At 40.9% G+C, this 20,362-nt stretch overlaps 1 protein-coding gene across 2 annotated transcripts in view; it reads left to right on the forward strand.

Moving 5' to 3' along the window:
• Positions 1-20,362, forward strand: part of CSMD1 (CUB and Sushi multiple domains 1) — a 2,062,046-nt gene that overhangs the window by 361,820 nt on the left and 1,679,864 nt on the right. The window lies entirely within an intron of this gene.

Here is a 20,362-nt window from a genome sequence, read left to right on the forward strand (position 1 = left end):
GGACGAGGCACCCAGTATGCATGGTGTAGCACTGTTGGCACAGGAGGTGCAGGCAGGACTTCAGGAATGTATTTGTGAACATGAACAACTACAGTCAATGCATGTGCGGCACCAACCCTAATGCTGGGTACAAGCACCTTAATCATGAGTGAGCGAGACAAGCCTGGCCCTAAAATGTCCTCCCTGACATCATACCTTGAATAAAAGTGGCTGCTGAGACATCCTCATGAATGACATTATGAAGAATGTGAGCTCACCACAGGACCCTAAAACTGTGGCACTTGACAAAGATCAGTTATATGCAAAGGTCTCCATTCAAATCCAAAATAATATTTAGCATGCTTTGGAAGTGCAAGGAAATGTGCTGGAATACAGATTTGAGGCCATTGCTTCCTTTTGCCATGTCTGTTATGATTATTTTCAGCCCGGGGCAACCTAACTACCTGAGTACTATATTGAGCTGGGGAGCCCCTGTAGCTCACTTGCTAGCACTGAGCTGTTATCTGGGCCTATTTTAATGCACATCATAAATCACAAAGAAAAGTTTCTTTGTTGAAACAAATAGAACCTATCATGGGTATGAGTTTCTAAAATCTATTTCAGACAGTCTAACGCCTAGAAGTCTTTGCTTCCTTTAATGCTCAGATTTTAGAACTTGCCCAGAGAGGAACATGACATCACCTGAATCACACAGTAAAGGCAAGCTACTCTTGTGACTGCAACAATACTGGAATGTCAGTAATTGGAAAAACAAGCCATATTTCATGTGCTTATGTTGTGTTATGGAAAACTAGAGCCAGGAGCAGGCGTTGTAGAGCAGCATGCTAGACACTGCTTGGGGCACCCAGAGCGCCTATCAGAATGCCCACTGGATTCAGTGCCACCTGCTTGTTAGCTAATTCGTGCTAGGAATAGTGGACGATGGCTCAAGTGCTCCCTTTCCTTCCATGTGGAAGACCTGGATAGAGTTCCTGGCTCCTGGCTTTGGCACTGGCTGTTGTGGGAATTTGGGGAGTGTACCAGCTGATGGGGTGCTCTCTCTCTCTCTCTCTCCCCTGCTCTCTTGCTCTGCCTTTCAAGCAGATAGAAGTCAGTATAAAAGAGAACATAAAAGAGGAGATTGGAACCTCTATTTAAAAAAATAGCATCAGTTAATGCAATAATCTTCTTAAAGAGATTTTTTGTTGTTGCTGTGCCTTAGCGCTTGTCACCTTTCTTTCAGTTAAATGGTGGTCTGTGGATCCAGTTATCCCTCTACATGTGCCAGAGCTGTGTAAATAAAACCACTTGTTTCATCTGTAAAACTGCATCCTGATGTTTTACGTTAGATCGCTAACCACCAAGGAGTCTGCTTTGGGAAGTTTTGTTAACGGGCTGAATGTGGGGAAGGAAACAGACGTGGAACTGTGGCTCTCACCAATGAGTATCCCAGCCATCATCACTGGGCTAAGTGTGGGGTGAGCCTGTTCCCCACCAACTCCACCCATTCATTCCCTGCCATGGATTGAGGGGAAGGGTCCTGCCTGTCCCTTTCCATAGCAATCCCCCCTCTCTTAAAGCTGAAAACCTAAAAAGAATCCCCAAATGTTTGCTCCAAAGACTTCTACAGATGTTAAAATGAGACTCCAGAAATGTCAAATGACTTTTCAGTGGTTCTTGGTGTCCAAACCTAAGTGGGACTTGGATTTATTTTCTTTTATCATTTTCTCTTAGAATTCTATGTCTCTTTTGAAGACTCCTATTAATGCAGTCGGTTAATTCTTTATAATTGGCAATAGAGTTTATCACTTCTTCCCCTGCCTCTCCTAATCTTCTTTATTATTAATTTAATTGAAAATATGACGTTAAAGAATTGACAATTCAAATTCTCCCCAACTCAATCATGGCTCACTATATCTCAGAGGAAATTTGAGACTTAGAATTTTTTTTTTTTTTAATGTGGTGTCCTTTCTTTACACTTTAGGGAACTAGATCTGGAAAGCTGAGCTGAATCTCCCATTATCAGGCCCTCAATGGTACTAGTACATTAAAGATGACCAGATGTCCCCAACGTGAGGCCATGGTGCTTTCTCAAACAGCATCCCTTTCATTCCAAGAGCTGTGTTTTGTTCAGTGAGTCAAATCAGGTCACTGCTAATTCACAGGCACCTGGCCCATACAAACCCACAAAGGGGGACTTGATGTGCATGTTTGGTCGAATTCTGAAGGAGCTGCCTGGGGGCAGGAATTTGCCCTGGCAGTGAAAGCCATCACTCCAGTCCCCTGTTGGTGGGCCTGCATTGGCTATCAGCTCCATCTCTGACTCCAGATTCCTGCCAAGAGAGACCTTGGGAGTCAGGTGATGGCTGCAGGATTTGGGTTCCTATAATCCATGTGGGAGATCTGGATTGAGTTCCAAACTCAGCTACACCACTGTCTTGCCCAGCCCCAGCCATGTGGGCATTTGGGAAGTTAAGCAGAGGCATTGAAACTCTCTCTCTCATGCTCTCTCTCTCAGACACAAATGAATATGTAATTAGAAACTTGGAATTTAAAATGAAGTGGTTCCTGAATTACTGTGGCATGTTAGGATAAAGACAAAATGTCATCACACATTTGCCCAAAAGTGTGACAGCGAGAACATCCTCTGTGGTGAGTGAGGGCCCTGTGAGGATGTGTGCTGTGTGGCTTCACTACGCAACTTGTTAGCAAGGGCTGATCAGGTGCAGAGTTTAGATCTCAGCTGTAAGTATACAGTTTGACTCTCAATCGAGAAACCAATACACTAATTTTTCTTCTCTGATCCACGTATGCAATTTCAACATTTTCCTTCTTTTTTTTTCACAAATAACTATTTGCAACCAAATTATGTGGGCTAAGGAAGAAGTGGTGATGCCTTAGGCTCAGAGAAGCAGCACAGCATGGAGGCAACCTTTTCCCAAGCGTGCATGTCTCTGACTCTCTGACTATCCAAGGCTCCATTAGAAGATGGCTTTATCACCTTTTCATTTCCTGGAAATGCCATTTATTTTTTTTAGATTTCTTAATTGAACAAGGGCTTCTTATCATGTGTTGAAATACCCCCTTGCTCCATGCCAACCCTATGACATTCTTAAATTGAGAGACATTTGATGTTAGGGGATTTTGTAAATTAATTTGATTTTTTTATAGTTGAAAGTAATGTACTCGGTGTAGCTTCAGCTTTTATACTGCCATTCACTTAGCATAACATTATAATTTCCTGAGACATCGCCAATAGATCTAAAAGTTTTTATTCATTGTACGGCTTTGATCAGTTAACATTGCAAATGGGCCTTTTTGAAAATGGCTTTATCCCTTCTTGTTATAAATATTTCGGTTACAAGTATAAACTTCTGGTTCACTTGCAATGGTTAAAGCAAGGCAAATTCAATTAATATTTTCCTGCAAAGCAGATAAACACTTCTCTTCATTCTCTTTGTCTAAGCAAAAAGCTATGCTTCTCCATGTTCTTGTCTGTGCTCTACAACCTTGAGAACTAAACCACAGTAAAACAAAGAATTCAGATAAAAATAAGACATTATGTTGAAAGAGTAAAAAGAAAGAAATTATGATTTCAAAGCTATAATTGGAGATCAGCAGAATAAACACACAACAGCCATCTACAGACTGCTTACTTTTACTCAAGGCCACATATTTAAAAAAGAGTGTCAGTACCTTTTTGTTAAAATAGTTTGCACAACAAATCCTAATCCTCCATGGGATTTCAATATCATGTATTATTTCTTCAATGACTTCCCCAAACCAAGATGAAACAAAGAGTGGAAGCGAGGCCTTTGATACATTGTGCACAGCTTCTTAACAGAGAGGTGAAAGTTGAAAGCTATAAAACTGTATGCACATATATGTATATATTTGTATGTATATATATATATATATATGTATTTGGCTAAATATAGATTACAGCAGTAAATCTTAAAATGGACACTTTGTTTCCCCACTGATGCTTTCATGGTGATTTAGTTTTAGTCAGAGTTTACTTCTCCCATATTCAGACATCTCTGTGTCTCACCCCAGGCATGAGAAGTTCTGCGACCAGTCAAGTTCTCAACAAGGCACCTTGGAGTTCTCTGTGAACACACTAGAATTGTACAGTGCACAAACTGTGTTTCAACACACATGGTGTTCCTATCATACACCTGAAAATAATATTGAAACCCAAAACTTTTTTTTTTATTTAATAACTGTGCTCTAAAGAGTCAGTTAAGGAATAAAATTAATAGCTGGTGCTGTGGCATAGTGGGCTAAGCCTTTGTGTGCGGCACTGGTGCCCCATATTGGTGCCAGTTCATGTCCCAGCTGCTCCTCTTCCCATCAAGCTCTCTGCTCATGGCCTGGGAAACTAGCAGAAGATGGCCCAAGTGTTTGGGCTGCTAAACCCACATGGAAGACCCAGAAGAAGCTCCTGGCTCCTGGCTTTGGATTAGCTCAGCTGCTGCCATTGCGGCCATTTGGAGAATGAACCAATGGGCAGAAGACTTTTCTCTTTGTCTCTCCCTTTCTCTGTCTATAGTGCTGCCTCTCAAATAAATAAAATCTTTTAAAAAGCGAAAATGAATAAAACTGTAAGTAGCAACACCATGACTGCTTTCTGAGATGCTTACACAAATAGAGGAAATAAGCAGTATGCAGCATATATACAATATATTCAATATACAAGCACATTTTTGTTTCCCCACGTATGTCATTTCTTGACTCACTAAAAAGCAGTAAGGGTTTCTGTTGGATTCACAAGCTACCCTTTGCTTCTACCCTATGATTTTTAAATGTGCTTTAAGTATATGGGAGTCATATTCTTACCACATTTGATGTTGTTACATGGTAGGAAAGCATACCTGTCTATCATGCATAAAATATGCATTCACAGACAAGAAGCACTTCAGAGGAGGCTGGAACCAGCAGTAGGTAGTGTGGGGTCTTGATCCCATCATAATGGAGACTTTTAATAGAGCCCTCATCCCCACAGATTCTCTGCCAAATACACAAAGACAGCAGGAAGAAGCACACTTGCAAACGTTGACAATGTGCTACAGGATGGATCATGGTCACCCGTGAAGATGTCCATGGAAATGGTGACATAGTCCTGCTTCAATTTGTGCAGCTACTGTGTAAAAAAGTCATCTGTTGCCCTGATAAATACTAAACAAAAATTTAAAATGCATATACCCAAATTAAAGTACAAAATATCACATCATTTCTCTAAGAGGTGCGGAAACAGGCTAGCTTGCCCTCTCTCTCTTTCTCTCTGCATTTGTGTGACTGTGAGATCTCTCTATTTAATGATGCTGGGGTATGGACTTAATTGTCATAGGGCTAATGGCCAAGACTCCACAGGGGACTGATCAGCTTCTACAGCTATCCTCAAGACCATGGACAAGGTGGTTATAGCATCATCTCATGGTGACTCACCTACAGGGAAATGGGAAGGAGAGAGGCATTTCAGTGGGGCCTAAACATTCAGGGAGTCTGGCTGAGAGGTGCAGACACAAACCTATTTGTGGTTTTTGATAAATTTAAAGTTTGTTGATCAATTCCTTCATGTTAAATTTATAGAATATAGTCAAGCTTCAAATAAAGTAATAAATCAAGGAGCCTCAAATTGACTTTTTAATGTAGAAACAACTAAGCATTACAATAGAGTGAAATGTTAGAATTTTAACATGCATATGTGGTCCTCATCTAGAAATCATCGTCCATGGTTGAGGGGAGGAAAGAGCACAGGACCATGGAGATAACGCGCCAACATGGAGATAACTTGGATGTGGCCTACAGAGACTGGTGGCTTTGTCTAACGTGATGATTGCATGACATTACAGTTAAGTTCTCTGAAGTCAGGGTGCTACCTGGAGACTGACGGAGACAGATTTTGTAGGTGTCTCCTACAGTACAGCAGAAGGGTGACATAATGTGATTTCAAACTTTGGAAACAACTCAATCCCACTCATCCTTAATGCTGTTGTTCATCTGTAGGATGTTCATTAAACGGCAAAGGAATATCTGATATTCATATAACAATGTTGGTTTACTGCAATGTATGAAGGACACAGTTATGTCCCTGGCCATGTAGACTGTTTTCAGGGGCAAAGTATAATCGGCTTCCAGTGACTCCCAGTATTGAAATAAGCATCTGAGGTCTCTGAAGGGGGTGGTGCAGATTTAGATGTGAGCCTGCTTCAGGCAAAACGTCCTTAATATCAAAAGCATCCCTGTGGTATCTGAAAACCATGGATAAAACTGTGTTTGCTGGTTTTGCTTTAATTTGTTGTGATTCATGTGGTTCTATCACCACTGTCACTCTTAATGATGGAAACTAAATAATTTGGCCATTGCAATAGAATTTCGTTAGTAGCAACCTCTGGCTATTGCAGCACATGGCCTAAGCAGCCGGCAGGCATGCTCATAAAGGCGTCACCTGAGATCAAAGATAGTGGAGACACCTAAAGACAACAGGGTGGTTCCAGATGACAAAGGGCAGCTCCATCTCCTGTTATTTCACACCTGGAATTCGCTATCATCAGAGGCTGTCCAGCGAGTCACTCTGTTTGGTAACATCAGGAACAACCTCTTGTATTTCCAGCTCCCATCTCTATTATCTCTATTCAGTGAGCTGTAGCTCAGTCACAAGTGGGTTACACCCTGTGCATCATCCTCACATCATATTCATGGAAACTGAGCTTCCTGTTCATGAGGCAACTTATTCAATGAACAGGCTCCATGCTGGAAGTAACCACATTTTATGTTTGCTTGGTCCAAAGCCCAGAGCTCTTTCACCCCTATGCAATGCCTGCACTCTTCCTAATTAGTCTCTGCAGAGTAGGAGGACACCAAATTGCTCCATCACAGTTGCTGTGACAGTGTCTCAGCAGGTGAGAATGTGGCAGTGCTGTGCTGAACCGAAGCCCCTCCCCTGGGTGCCAGAGCACAGGAAACAGCATTGACATCACAGCCTTGAGGATCCAGGTCTGACTCAGTGCCCTCTTGCCTACTTCAGGATTATGACCCCTTCCGGAATGCAAAGGCAGTGAAGCCATGGTACATAGCGGTGGGGGGTAGGAGAAAACATTAGCCTCCAAAGTAGTAGGGAATACTTATCTTTTATATTTTATATTTTTTGATTTTTTAAAAATTTGCTTTATATATACAAATTTCATGATACACACAGATTCAGGAACATAGTGATGCTTTCCACCCTCCCCTCCCTCCCACTCATGCTCCCACCCTTCTTCCTCCTTCTCCTATTCCCACTCTTAAGTTTTACAAAGTTCTATTTTCAGTATACTCATAAGAGTAACCCTATACTAATTAAAGAGTTCAACAAATAGTATTAAAAAAGCATGGTTGCTCAACAGTAGGCATAAGGGCTGTAAATGAGCATCAAATCTCAAACTGTCAATTTTACTCCAATACATTACATTTTAGGTACTCTATTAGTTACCACAGATAAGTGGAAACATATGGTATCTGTCTTTTTGGGACTGGCTTATTTCACTCAGTATAATAGTTTCCAGTTGCATGCATTTTATTTCAAAAGACAGGATTTCATTTTTTTTAACCACTGAGTAGTATTCCACAGTGTATACATACCAGAATTTCTTTATCCAGTCATCGGTGATGGACATATGGGTTGATTGCATATCTTAGCTATTGTGAATTAGGCTGCAGTGAACATGGGGTACAGATAACTCTTTTTGTCTGTTGACTTTTCATTTTTTGGGTAAATTCAAAGCAGTGGGATGACTAGGTCTTATAGTATATCTATTTTCAGCTTTCTAAGATATCTCCTATTGTCTTCCACAATGGCTGCACCAGTTTACATTCCCAGCAACAGTGGATTAGGGTACATTTTGCCCCACATCCTCACCAGCATTTTTTGTTTCTGGATTTCTGTTTGAGAACCGCTCTAATTGGGGTGAGGTGAAACCTCATTGTAGCTTTGATTTGCATTTCCCTGGTGCCTAGTGATCCTGAGCAGTTTTTCATGTGTTGGCCATTTGAATAGCCTCTTTTTAGAAATGCCTCTTCAAGTCCTTGGTCATTGTCATAACTGTATTGTTTTTCTTCTTGTTGTTGAGTTTCTTGAGCTCTTTATAGATCCTGGATATTAATCCTTCATCAGTTTCATAGTTTGCCAATGTCTTCTCCCATTCTTTTGGTTGCCTCTTGACTTTGCTGCGTGATTCTTTTGCTGTGCAGAAGCTTCTCAGCTCGATGTAATCCCATTGTCAATTTTTGCTTTGATTGACTGTGGTTCTGTTGTCTTTTCCCAGAGTTCTTTGCCTATGCCAACGTCATGTAGAGTTTCCCCAATGTTCTCTAGTAGTTTTATGGTATTGAGTCATAGGTTTAGGTCCTTGATCAATTTTGAGTGGATTTTTGTGCAAGGTGTGAGGTAGGGGTCTTGTTTCATACTTCTGAACGTGGACATGCAGTTTTCCCAGCACCATTTGTTGAAGAGATTGAACTTGCTCCAGGGATGATTTTAACTACTTTGTCAAAGACAAATTGGTTGTAATTTGTGGATAGTTTTCTGGAATTCCTGTTCTGTTCCGTTGGCCTACATGTCTATTTTTTTGCCAGTACCAGGTTGTTTTGATTATAACTTTCCTGTGGTATGTCTTAAAATCTGGTACTGTGATGCCTCCAGCTTTGTTTTGCTGTGTAAAACTGCATTAGTTATTAAGGGTCTCTTGTGTTTCCATGTGAATTTTAGCATTGTTTTTTTCTAGATCTGAGAAGAATGTCCTTGTTATTTTGATTAAGATCTTATTGAATCTGTAGATTGCTTTTGAGGGTATGGACATTTTGATATTAATTCTTTCAATCCACAAACATGGAATATTTTTACATTCCTTTGTGTCTTCTATTTCTTTCTTTAATGTCTTGTAATTTTCATTATGAGATCTTTGACTTCCTTGATTAAATTTATTCCAAGGAATTTAAGTTTTGTAGCTATTGTGGATATTATTGATCTTAAAAGTTCTTTCTCAGCCATGTCATTGTCTGATTATACAGAGCATATTGATTTTTGTGTGTTAATTTTAGATCCTGCCACTTCACCAAATGCTTATATGAGTTTCAATAGTCTCTTAGTGGAGTCTTTTGGTTCCCCCAAATGTAGAATAATGTCATCTGCAGATAGGGATAGTTTGATATCCTCCTTTCCAATTTGTATCCCTTTGATTTCTTTTTCTTGCCTGGCTAAAACTTCCAGGACTATATTGAATAGCAGTGTTTAGAGTGGGCACCCTTGTCTGGTTCTGGATCTTAGTGGGAATGCTCCCAACTTTTCTCCATTCTTAGGATTCTGGCCATGGATTTATCATAAATTATCTGGATTGTGTTGAGGACTGTTCCTTCTGTACCAAATTTGCTTAAGTTTTTCATCATGAAAGGATGCTGCATTTTATCAAATGTTTTCTCTGCATCTATTGAAATAGTCATACAGTTTTTGTTCTTTAGTTTGTTAGTGTGGTATATCACATTGATTTCCAAATGTTGAACCATCCCTGCATACCTTGGAGGAATCCCATTTGGTCTAGGTCAATGATATTTCTGATGTGTTGTTGGATTCAATTAGCTAGTATTTTGATGAGGATTTTTGAATCTATTTTCATCAGGGATATTGTTCTATAGTTGTCTTTCTCTGTAGTATCTTTTTCAGGTTTAGGAATTCAGGTGATGCTGGCTTCATGGAAGGAGTTTGGGAGGATTCCCACCCTTTTAATTTTTTTTTAACAGCTTGAGAAGAATTGAAATATTAGTTCTTTTTTTAAATGTCTGGTAGAATTCAGCAGTGTAACCACCTGGTTCTGGACTTTTCTTTTTTGGGAGTGTCTTTATTACTTATTTAATCTCTATCTTGGTTACTGATCTGTTTAGATTTTCTGTGTCTTCATGACTCAATTTTGGTAGATTGTATGTATCTTGGAATGTATGCATTTCTTCTAGGTTTTCAATTTGTTGGCATATAACTCTTTTTTAAAATATTTATTTATTTATTTGAAAGTCAGAGTTACAGAAAGGCAGAGGCAGAGAGAGAGAGAAAGGTCTTCCATCCACTGGTTCATTTGCCAGATGGCCGCACTGGCCGGAGCTGTGCTGATCCAAAGCCAGGATCCAGGATCTAGGGGCTTCTTACGAGTCTCCAATGTGAGCACAGGGGCCCAAGGACTTGGGCCATCATCCACTGCTTTCCCAGGCCATAGAAGAGAGCTGGGTGTAAGTGGAGCAGTTGGGACTCAAACCAGCGCTGATACGGGATGCCGGCACTGCAGGCAGTGGCTTTACTGGCTACGCTACCGCATCTGCCCCTGGCATATAGCTCTTTATAGTAATTCCTGATGATTCTTTTTATCACTGAGGTATCTCTTGTTATGTTCTTTTTTTCATCTCTGATTCTATTGGTTTGGATCTTCTCCCTCTTTTTTTTTGGTTAGTTGTACCAATGGTATATCAAGTTTGTTTAGTTGTTTTTCTTTTTTTTTTTCCAAATAACAGCTCTTCATTTCACTGATCTTTTATATTGTTTTTTATTTGTTTGTTTTTATTTCATTTACTTCTTGTTCTATCTGTGGGTACTAGAGAGAAGAATTTGTATTCTGCAACTGCAGGATGAAAGGTTCTATGGATATCAGTTAGGTCCATTTGGTCCATAGTGTAGATTTGCTCTATTGTTTCTTAGTTTATTTCCTGTCTAACTGATCTGCCCATTGATGAGAGCAGGATATTGAAGTTCCCCATAACTATTGTAGTCTGTGTCTCCCTTTAGATCCACTAACATTTGCTTGAAATAGCTTGGTGCCCTGGTATTGGGTACATATACATTTGTCTCAGTCACAACTTCCTATTTAATTGATCTGTTCATCTTTACATAATGCCCTTTTTCAACTCTTTTTCCAGCTTTTATGTTAAAGTCTATTTTGTCTAACATTAAAATGGTTTCACCCATACCACATATGGATTTCTTTATCTTATGAAATTTTTATTTATGTTTCTGGATTATTTTTTTTGACAGGCAGAGTGGACAGTGAGAGAGAGAGAGAGAGACAGAAAGGTCTTCCTTTTCCATTGCTTCACCCCCCAAAGGCCGCTGCGCCCGTGCGCTGTGGTCGACTCACTGCGCCGATCCGAAGCCAGGAGCCAGGTGCTTCTCCTGGTCTCCCATGTGGGTGCAGGACCCAAGCACTTGGGTCATCCTCCACTGCACTCCCGGGACACAGCAGAGAGCTGGACTGGAAGAGGGGCAACCAGGACAGAATCTGGTGCCCCAACCAGGACTAGAACCCGGTGTGCCAGTGCCACAGGTGGAGGATTAGCCTAGTGAGCTGCGGTGCTGGCTTTTGCTGGGTTATTTTATAATCATTCTTTTGAATTCATTTTCAGGCATCTCGTCAATCTCTTCATCTTCACAGTCTTTTTTTAAAAGATTTATTCATTTATTTATTTGAAAGGCAGAGTTACAGAGTGAAAGAGAGAGGGAGAGAGAGAGAGAGATCTTTCATTTGCTGGTTCATTCCCCAGATGGCTGAAATGGCTGTAGCTGGGCCAATCCAAAGCCATGAGCCAGGAGCTTCTTCCAGGTCTCCCACATGGGTGGAGGGGCCCAAGGTCTTGGGCCATCTTCTGTTGCTTTGCCAGGCACACTAGCAGGGATCTGAATTAGAAGTAGAGCAGCCAGGGCTCGAACTGGCACCCATATGGAATGCAGGCGCTACAGGCGGAGGCTTTACCCAGAGAGCCAGCCCCCATCTTCACATTCTAATACTGAAGTATCATGTCTCCTTTGGGAGAGTCATGTTGTCATCTTTGTCCTTGTTTCTTGTATTTCTGCTTTTATTTTAGGCATTTGTGGAAACACTTGTTGGCTTTACCTTTCGATGGGTTTTATCTTTGACCTGTGCTTCTGTGGCTTTGTCGTGTGTCCCCTCTTCAGTGGGTATCCAGAGGTTGGGTGGGACAGGGAGCTCTGGTCAGTGCTCAAGGGAGGGGTGAGAATCCAGGGTCACACCCCAGGTGGGTATGGTAGATCTCCTCTATTGTCAGCAGTGGGCCAAGTATGATTACATCTGTTGGCATAATCCTAACCTTACCTCCTCTCTTCTAAGGTGATCAATGCCTAGGGTTAGCCCACAGTGGGTGCAACCCCCACCCATGCAGGCACATGGCGTGCACAATGGTTCTGTGCAGTCCTCAGTGTAAGCATGAAACCGTCTGCAAGGACACACCCCAGGCAGTCAGGGAGCTCTGAGCCTCTGATGTCAGACACAGTGATTGCCCAGAGACCCAGCTACACCCCATGCCATGTCTTGTAGTCACAGAATTGCCCCAGTCACAGCACACAGGGCTCCTACAGTCACGGGCAGAGGCTCTATTCTCAGCCCTGGGAGCCCACGCAATCCACAGAGAGAGCAGAGACATCCCAGAGCCAGCTACCAGTGGGTGCTCCACTCTGGCAGTTTGAGCCCCAGAGGTTGTGACAGGGTGAGGGGACAGGAGCACCTCATAGTCCTAAGTTGGTGTCCAGCTTCTGCCAACCCTCCAACCAGACTCAAAGTTGTAAAATCTGGTTCCATGTACAAGTACTGCTGCAATGTCTCCTGGCATCAAGATGGCACTTTCTCTCCACTGTGGTGACACGAGGAGAAATGAATGTGCTTTGGCTTCTTTGGATTAGGTGGGTACCCTGCCCCCTCTAGGGCTCCAGGCCAGACTGAAAGTTCATGTGGTCCACAGGTTCTCCCTCCGGCAGTAGCACCAGTGGCACAGGCTGCTGCAGTCTGTTCATACCTCACTCTCAACTGGCGTCTCCTCCAGCGCTGGCTGTGTAATGATGGAGGTGCAGATGGAGATGTATGTACCGAGAGCAAGCTGTACTCCCTCTGCTCCATTAGATGTCAGACATGGGAAGATCTGGGTGGAAGAGCATTGAGGGCAGCTGGCCTAGCAGGTGCAGAAGCCCTGAGGCAGTGGAGTTCAGCAGACCAAATCTGCATGGGGTTACAAGAAAAAGCTTTGGTTGGATGAAGAAAGTCTGTGCTCCTATATTTCCCTGGAGTAGTGAAAACATCATGGTTTTCAGTGAGTTTTAGCAATCAGTCCTGGCTCATCTGCCTGGCCTTGCCCACAGGCAGAAGAATTTCAGTTTCTTGACTCTCTCAGGCTCAGATACTTTAGGCTGTGGTTCTTTTATTTGCTCACATAGTGAGTAATCTTCCCTAAGTGGTTGGGATTAAAACCCAACCAAGCACCCGAAGGCTCTTATTCCAGGAGCTGGTATTCAGCTTCTTCTCTTGGTGTGCCGAGAAATATCCTTTTTAAAACTTGTTGTTCCTGTTGAAGTGAAATGGACACTGTGAGAAACAGTGACTTGATCAGCTCTTGTGCTGACTGTTGATGTACAATGTAATACTTTATCCATTTTAGTATTTTTTCTTTGTTTTGTTCTAGTACTATTGGTTGAACTCTGTAATTAACACACAATTATTCTTAGGTGTTTAAATTTTAACTGAAAAGTGATCCCTGTTAAATATAAGAGTGAGAATAAGAGAGGGAGGAGATGTACAATTTGGGACATGCTCAATCGGACTTGCCCCAAATGGTGGAGTTAAAATTGTGCCAGGGGATTCCAATACAATCCCATCAAGATTGCATGTACCGATACCATCTCACTAGTCCAAGTGATCAATTTCAGTTCACAATTGATCACACCGATAGGTCTAAGAGTCAAAGGGATCACACAAACAAGACTAGTGTCTGCTAATACTTACTGATAGAATCAAAAAGGGAGAGAACAATCCATCATGGGAAGCCGGATACACAGCAGACTGATAGAATGGCAAATGTCCTAAATAGCACTCTGGCCTCAGAATCAGCCCTTAAGGCATTCGGATCTGGCTGAAGAGCCCATAAGAGTATTTTAGGCATGGAAAGCCAAGACACTCTGGAAAAAAAAAAAAAAGAGGACCTAAATGAAAGATCTCTGTGAGTGAGATCCCAGTGGAAAGAACGGGGCCATCAAAGAAGGAGGTACCTTTCTCTGAAGGGAGGAGAGAACTTCCACTTTGACTATGACCAAGTCGGAATAAGATCAAAGTCGGCAAATTCAACAGGCTTCCATAGGCTTGGCGACTCATGACAAGAGCTTAGGGTGATTACTGATGCCATAAACAAGAGTGTCAAATTGTTAAGTCAACAACAGGAGTCACTGTGTACTTACTCCTCATGTGGGATCTGTCCTTAATGTGTTGTCCAATGTGAAGTAATGCTATAACTAGTACTAACAGTACTTTACACTTTGTGTTTCTGTGTGGGTACAAACTGATGAAATCTTTACTTAATATAAACTAAATCGATCTGTATATGAAGAGAATTGAAAATGAATCTTGATGTGAATGGAATGGGAGAGTGAGTGGGAGATGGGAGGGGTGCGAGTGGGAGGGAAATTATGGGGGGGGGAAGCCATTGTAATCTATAAACTGTATTTTGGAAATTTATATTTACTAAATAAAAAAAAAACTTGTTGTTCCTGCAATATACCCAGAAGACTTTAATTTTAATAGGCCTTATTTAGAGTTCTGGGAAGGGCATCTGGAGACATGGCCTTTCTCCCAGTAAACATTTTCCAAATAAAGACGACCCTGAAATAACTGATGCCACTGTAGATGATAATGCAGGATTTAACACATATTTGATTTGTTCATCCCTTCAAAAAGTACTTACTTGGTCAGGGAAATTCCCACTTCCATCACTGAAATTTGAGGCCCCTTGATATTTGAAAGCCTGAAGCTATGGGAAATCAGTCATCCTCCTGGGTCATTAAAGACAATGAAAATTCATTGTTTATCAGGGTAGACTATTTTGCTTCAGCTGAGGGTTGCTGGATAGTTACACAGTCCGATAGCAGTGAGTCTTGCAGGGGGCTTACGGGTACTCAGCACAGTTTGATCACAAGGTGCCAAGTTAGGAGATGCTTCAGAGCTCAAAAACCTGAAGTGAAGCAGGTAATTATAGTTTTATTTGCATACTAATTTACATAGGATACAAAAACCGTGCATTGTACTTTTCACAGAATGGGTATAGGAGATGCATTGAAAGTGTCACTGAGAGTAAAAAGCAAGTGCAATTTTCCCCATGAGTTGTGTGGTTTTTAAAATCAGGCATCATTGTGGTAGTCTGGGCTTGGTGCAAACAGGGCATGATGTACCAAAGCCATTTCACACATCTGTCCTCAGTGGTGGTGACAACAATGGAACTCTACACCCAAATCTGTTTGCTCTTTTTTTTTTTTTTTAGGCTTCAAATGAGTGTTCTTTTATTTGCAGTTTCCTGTGATAAGGTTACATTTACACCAAAATATCAATAATTGTAGACACAAAAATACAACCAAATACATTCACGTATACAAACTTCAAACAATCGTCTCGTATAATAAATATACATTGACTTAAAATTTTCAGTATATATTTGATAATATAGCTAGTGTTTCTCTAATCATTTGGTCTTTTCACGCTTACATTACATAGATGGTAATAATATGTGGAACAGCTGCAAACTTTCACAGTAATAGGTACAATCGAATCTGATGTGTCTAATTAATTTTTAGTCCAACAAATTAGTTTTGTTCTTCATTACTCTCCAATGGGAGGGACACAGAGGCCACTGTGCATTCCCCTAGGTGTCTGCAGACTGTGTGCCTCTGCAGCCCTGTCCATCATTCGTCAAGTGATTTGGGCCCTGCTTAGGACAATTCTGTACGGAGGGCCATGCACCTACCTGGTTTTCTAAACATCCTGAACAGCATAGCTGACATCTCTGCCGTCACTGAACCAAACCACCTGTCAAGACATCCCAGAAAGCTAAGCCTTAGCTCTCGAGGAGGCGAGGAGGGGGTGTGCATCGCAAAGGTATTCCCTCCTGACGGAGCGAGCCTGCTCCACATGGATAAAACTAGGAGCAGAGGAAAGGTTAAGCTAACTGCTTCCTCATCGCATGCAAAGCAAAGTTGTTTTTTTTTTTTTTTTTTTTTTTTTTTTTTTTCTCAGAGGGTCTTAAGTACCGTCTCCTCCACCAGTGTCTAGCAATGGCTCATTGGGCCCAGCTTTGTGGAAAACAGCAATTTGAACCACACATGGGCTCCAGGAAGGATGCTGTTTACAAACATTTTAATTCACCGAATGCTTAACTCTAATCAGGATGAATCACAATTGAATCATCTGAGCAAATAAACTTTATTCTAGGAAATGGAAGGCACAAGGGGACTTCGGCAATCTCTGGAAAGTGGAATTCAGGGTGAGCTTATGCTGGTGCAAAACTTTTGAACTCCATGAACTTTTAATAATATGCATTTTCATAAACTTTTTGAAGATCCCTCATATGCACTGTTTTCAATACTTTTGCATCAATTTAAATTTGCTCTGCAATTCTACTTTCCATGACATTTTTAAAGTGTCCTCATGAGTTACTGGATGTTGCATAATTAGATATGCACACAATTTTTATATATGTACATATATAATGAAATAAAACGTCAACATGATCAAGAAATAAGAATAAATGTATATACACATATGTATGCTTATAACTACAGATACATTTAAACTTTTTTTCTCTCATTGATATTGATGTTTGATTTCATGATAACATCTAGCATCAGTATCTGAGTATAAAAGACCATTAGATGTTTTTCTTCCATAATAATTAAGTTTTCATTCCTTACCAAAAAACTCAATTTAAACTACAATATTAAAGTTATCATGGAAACATTGCAAACTATTTCCCTGAGGAACTATAATTTACAAATATAGTTATAAGAGATTGGTGTTGAGCAGTATGCTAAAATATGATTAGGTTTGTAGCATTTAAAATTTGTCCATTAAAATTTTTACCAGTTAAAACTACCTGCTCATCTGAAGCCATATTGAAAGTCAACTTTTAATCATTCTTAGGTGTACATCACTTAAAAACAAAACAGTCTGTAAACATTTGAGTCTGTAAGCTCAAGAGCAGGCAAGTGCCCACCAGCACGTGAGAACTGAGGGAGAGAAATCACAAGGAATTGGCCTCAGCCCTTCACTGGAAACAGTTGAAGAAAACTCTAAATCCTGGCAGCTTGTGCTGGTAGGACTACAGGAATGTTGCACCCACTGCTTTTACTTTAAATTATATGCAAATTCTAAACGTTTGTACAGATGTCATATAAAATCTACATGCATTAGTCTAAGGATTTATTATATCGAATTAAAGTGATTTATTCTATTGAAGCCATCTTTGCATACTGTCTGTTAACAACATACTTGAGCGCAATTCTGGCATCAATGAGGAAAGTCAACTCAAAGTTATTTGCGCTTGTTAACTGTAATCACTTGACATTTTAGGATTATGCATTTGGGGAGTGAAACCAGTTCCATTAGAAACGATGTGTCAGTCCCTGCTCGTGGGGCGCACGGGGAAGCATGGACGTAGCGTGCAGATGGCAATGGTATTGACTTGCTACATGGAAGCAGTTGTTAGTTAGGTAGATTGCATCTGCAGTGTCAGTACAGGGTTTTCCTTGGCACTGCTTCCTGGGAGTCACCCCAGTCTGAGCTATTGTAGTCACACTTCTTACACAGGGAGTGTTCAGTCTAGCTCATGTTACTTACTCCTCGGGCAGATTGTCATTTCCTGGGGAGACCAAGTGAGGATGTGCGGCAGGTAGGGCTACTGCTTTGTGAAAACCAAGTTAAGTAAGCCAGCTTTTTTTCTTTTGTCTGCTTTTTCCATTTAACACAAAATGCTATTTCCCTTAATCTGCAGAACAGGTGCTGGCCCACAGGAGAAAGTGGCCAAGGCTGCTTCCACTTCAAGATCCACTTGTCTCCTTTACATCTGATTCTGCAACCCTAGCTATCCAAAGTGCTTTTCTGTTATGCTGCCTTTTCTCACTGACCGGCGAGTTTTATTCAGGACCTTAAATATGTGCCATTTTTAAAATCTGAGTACTGCAAATAGCTTCTCTTTTTAGATTCCCATTTAGCTCCTTCTTTTTTTAGATTATTAATTTTTGTGCTCAGTTTAAGAACTGTTTTCACACAGTTATGAAGTTGCTTTCTGTTATGTTATCTTGTGGAAGCACTACTGTTTTATGTTTCATGTTTAGGTCTATAATTCACCTGCAGTTGATCCTTATTTATATTATGAGATAGGAATCAAGATTGACTCTTCCTATTTGGACATCCAATCAGCCTGGCACCATCTACTAAAAAGATGATCTTTCTCCTGTGTACTATTGGGACCCCAGTATAAATCGAACATCTATCTCTGTGCGGGTTTTTTTCTTTTCTCACATTCTATTCTTTCCCATTGATTGTGCATATAATTTCATGCAAATCAAATGCTCTTAATTACTGTGGCTTCGTAACATTATATAATATTAAGGGGCATGAAATCTCTAGTTTTGTTCTTCTTAAGATTATCTTGGATTTTCCTGGCTCACCCATAGTAAATCAGAAGCTAACTTCAGCACAGATCATTTTAAATCTTCTGGGATGATTTCAAGGTGTGGCCATGGAGAAGAGATACTCCATAAGAACTTGTGAGCAGTTCCAAAGTTTTTAACAGGACCTGTGCAAAGTCTGACTGCTGATCAAATGTGACTCATTCTGCAAAATTCACTCTGTTCATTGCCATCTAAATGTCACCCTAAATGGTATTCCTTGGAAAATTTTAGTATCTCATAATCTGGGTTGCCAAATTGGGTCTAGAATAGTAGGCACTTTCCAGCTGACATTTTTCTATTGAAATTATTTTCTGTCCTCCAATTTATAATCAAGTCTTCACTTTTTTTGATTTATATGAAGCAAGCATTGTAGATAAACTAGAAAAGCTATTTTCTGTAAAGACCTTTCAAAACCCCACAGCTTTAATATCTACTTGTTACAGTGTTATTGTTAGATTTAAATTTAGTGGAAAATGGGCTTCTTATTAGTTCTTTGGTTTTAAACTCGTAAATCCCTTTCATTAAATCTTTTTTATTAAGATTTAGCCAACTCCCACAAGCATTTGGTAATATTACTGTAAAAGATTTGAGCTCACTGAGACATACTATTCTGAATTTTTTTAAACCATAAAATATAGATGGAAATAATTTTCTGTTTGCAGTTCAACAATAAAAGCTGGGATAATACTTGAGTTCAAGCAGTTACACTCCATGCAGTAATCTGAGCATGCCCAGGTCCTGTCAACATTTTTTGTAATATTCTTAGTGTCAAAACATTGAAATGCATTTAAACTCATTGGTGGGGAATGGCCAGATTAAGGAAAAACAAAATGCGTTTCCAGAAACTGCTTAATCAATAGGTTCAGACAAATTAAAAGTTGGAACAGCTACAAGAGAGGAGTGATTGGCATGTGGCCAGCAGGGCAGCTGAAACATGGGACCTGTGTTGGTCATTTTCACAGCCCTGTCTCATGCTGTGTACTGGTCCACAGGCAGCCATGGTAAGCAGACTCTAAGCAGTAATGGAGAGAAAAGATGCAAGCATCCATGAGGATCAAATGAGCACGGCACTGGAGTTTAGTCCAGCTGAAGCAGTTGCATGGGCAAGGGAGGCAGACAAAACAGGGAGCAGACAATCACGGAGCCAAGGCCCGTGTGTAAGGTCCAGGGCAGCAGCGAGGAGCCACCGCCGAGACTGACAAGGGTGCGTCGGTTTGTCTAGATGTAGGAGTGGGACAAGTGGTCAGCAGCAGGCCTGTTCCTGAGATGCCCACGCCGGGTCCTTGCAGGAAGCCTGGGGCTGCAATTTCATCAAAGGAGCTTCTCTCCAAGTCTAGAGATTGCTAGAGCATCCTGATATTAGAATTGATGACATGAAATTTTAGGGAGTAGTGGCAGAATGGGCCCAGGTTTCCCTGGCACACGTCCTACACTCAGCTACCCATTGGGGCTGCATCGCTGTTCTGTTACCTGTGAATCTGAGACACTGAGTAGTCCTCATTGCACCTGTCTCAGGGAGCTTGGACCGAGGGGAGGGAACAAGGGAAGCATAGGATTCTGCAAACCTGCTGAGGGAAGCTCAAACATTCGTGCCTCTTTTTAATGCTGCACTTTCACTTGAATTGCTCCCATCATTTATTTATTTATTTCCTTTGTAATCAATGCACAATGATTGCACATGTAGTGCGATATTCCAACACATGCTACACGTATATATTATCTAATCAGTGTGATTAGCATATCCATCACCTCAACACCTGTCATTGCTTTGTGTTGGGAACATTCAAATTCCAATATTATAACTATTCTGAAATACACAATTTAATATTCTAAACTACAGAATACTAGAGTTATGTTTAAAAGCAACAA

The sequence above is a fragment of the Oryctolagus cuniculus genome, chromosome 8 (genome assembly GCF_051225735.1).
Source record: "Oryctolagus cuniculus isolate XC-2025 breed Fujian yellow rabbit chromosome 8, ASM5122573v1, whole genome shotgun sequence".
Taxonomy (NCBI): Eukaryota; Metazoa; Chordata; class Mammalia; order Lagomorpha; family Leporidae; genus Oryctolagus; species Oryctolagus cuniculus.